Genomic DNA, 2,430 nt, shown 5'->3' with positions numbered 1-2,430 from the left:
TTCTCATAGATGACCCCGACGCTTCTCGCCTTCAAAGCCTCGAGTGTCGAAACCCCATCGTACATCTGCCTAGCCTTGGATATCAGCTCCAGCCTCTCATGAAGCCACCCGACTTCCACCTTCACAAGTTTAAGGTCTCTTCCTCGGGTCCATACCTTCCTGGGCTTCAACAACTTTGTCAGGGCTTATACTCTCAAGTTCAGAATGTGTATCCTTGAAAAAGGGAAGGAAATGTTAAATATGCTTCAACGTGAATGCTTTACAAAAGCATTCCACTTTCATTTCATTTCAATCAAATTCTATATATCTTGTGAAGTTTTCAAAGAAAGTAATCATTAATGCAAAATGTTAGTCATTAATTACCTTAGTTTCCAATGCAACATGGTTTCTTTATCCATACTGTTCGATTCAAATAGAATCTGCTTCACCAGCAACAAGCTAGAATTTTCAGAAGAATTTCCACCAATGCTATGAGGTGGGATTCTTGATTGAGAGCTCGCTGCTGCTTTCTTATTATACCAAGTGACAAAGCAAACCTGGTTCGGGGCCTTGAAACCGTAGGTTGATGCAGTGATGCAGACTCATGCCCCTAACAATACACCATCATAGAAAATAATGCTTAATATAACACAATAATACACTTGGCTCAGTATGATCCATATATGGACTACAAACTTTCGAACCAAACATAAGAAAATCACTCATGACAATTGCATCTTCCACTTAATTCATCCATGATCCACCACTCTCCACTTCTGTCATCTAAGATTGATCAAAACGGGGGTGAAACGAGGAACTCATACTATTCCTAAGAATGTAATTCCAATGAGAGCATGTTTTTGAAAAGATGATTCTACCATGAGAGGCATTACATCAAGCTGCCCGAAACAAGAAGGAAGGATTGATTTTCTTTTCTATTTTTCTCCTTTCTAAATATAAGTTCAACAGAAACTCAAATTGGTTTAACTGATTGCAATCACAAGTTTTCACCATGAAATGAACAGGAATATGCATGAGGATCTACCCAAAAAAAAAAGATACCTCAAGGATGCTTGTGCTCGCACAATTCAAATTCCTGAATACTCTTTAAGTTATGCATAAAGCTTCAATTCAACACAAATATTAACATGAACAAGAACATTATACACTGGAAACTAAAGAACACACAAGTAGAAATTGTGTCTTCATTACCATATATACATATCACATTTCTTGATTTTCCTTCCAATCCCTTTCGTAGCAAGAATATCAGCATTGTATAACAGAAAACCAAAGCTACATCTCAGATACATTTTTTATTCTTAAAATCAACCTTCCCTTCTCCTAGAAACATCAAAAAAATAGGACTCCATGTCTCCATCTTCCATTTCACACACACAGCCACACATATAACACGAACTACATATACATAATGGTTGATAGTGTAAATGGAATTTACCTTTGATAGTTTTAAATGAAATATGCCCATCTCTTGTAAATGTAGAGCAGCCTCGGGGTGTCACCTTTGTGAGTGTCCGATAGCAGAAGCTCACATCGAATGCTCTTACTGCCACCGTAGTATTACCATCAATCACATTCACAATGGTACAGAACAGATTAATAAGATTGGATTGGAATCAACATAAAAAATAAGAAATGAATTGCAGACTTGGCATGGGTGATTGCATTTCGACACAGTGCTAGCACTCGGACTATTGCCAACTCTCTTCATCTAGGGTTGTTGTATCTCTCTTGGTAATTCCTTTTCAGAAAACGGAGCCAAATCAGCTTAAATGATCTAGACAATTTAAAATTGAAGCAAGTAGTACATAAGAAAAACAAAATTATCTAGGAATTAGTTTACTCTCATTGAGGATGAAGATGAACCCTAACCACGGAACCACTCCCATTCATTAAAACATACCCATTTTCTCAAAACTAAAAAGCAATGAACAACCGCGAACTAAACAACCTCGGCAAAGTCCGGTTGGTGGTCGGGGTTGTGCTGCGACTTAGCGCGGATCTCGATGTCGGCCGACTCATCGACAATCTCCTGCATCATGTTCTGGATGAACTCATCGAAGGAATCGAGTTGCTGCCGCACCAGACCCTTCTCATCGAATTAAGCACTGGTCACCGCTCAGGCGTCCTCCTGCGTGATATCCTCCTCGTCGTCGCCCTCGCTGTCTTCGTACTCCTCGCCAATGTTGTACCCTTGATCCTCACCGTTGTCTCCCCGCTCGTACTCATCATCCATATACATTTTTCCGAGTGTTTTTCACCGATTAATCTTCGATTTTTAGGATTTAGAAGTCCAATTGAAGTTAAGCTGAAAACCCCTCCGATCTGGGGGAGAAATGGAGTGGCGATTGTGTGAGATGGGAGGGTTTTGATTTTTGAATGAAGGCTGGTGTGTGTAAGAGAGAGAAGGGGCGCGATTTGAATTATTTT

General features: G+C 39.7%; 1 long non-coding RNA gene across 1 annotated transcript; it reads right to left on the bottom strand.

The window, feature by feature from the left end:
* Positions 1-2,430, bottom strand: LOC130996249 (uncharacterized). The gene is made up of 4 exons (XR_009092462.1): positions 1,952-2,430; positions 1,439-1,741; positions 364-589; positions 1-213 (listed from the first exon to the last, which is right to left on the bottom strand). It is a non-coding gene; the product is annotated as an uncharacterized LOC130996249 (long non-coding RNA).

This window comes from Salvia miltiorrhiza, chromosome 7 (genome assembly GCF_028751815.1).
Source record: "Salvia miltiorrhiza cultivar Shanhuang (shh) chromosome 7, IMPLAD_Smil_shh, whole genome shotgun sequence".
In the NCBI taxonomy this organism is placed as follows: Eukaryota; Viridiplantae; Streptophyta; class Magnoliopsida; order Lamiales; family Lamiaceae; genus Salvia; species Salvia miltiorrhiza.
The sequence above is the reverse complement of the archived record's forward strand: the minus strand, read 5'-3'. Positions and strand labels throughout refer to the sequence as shown.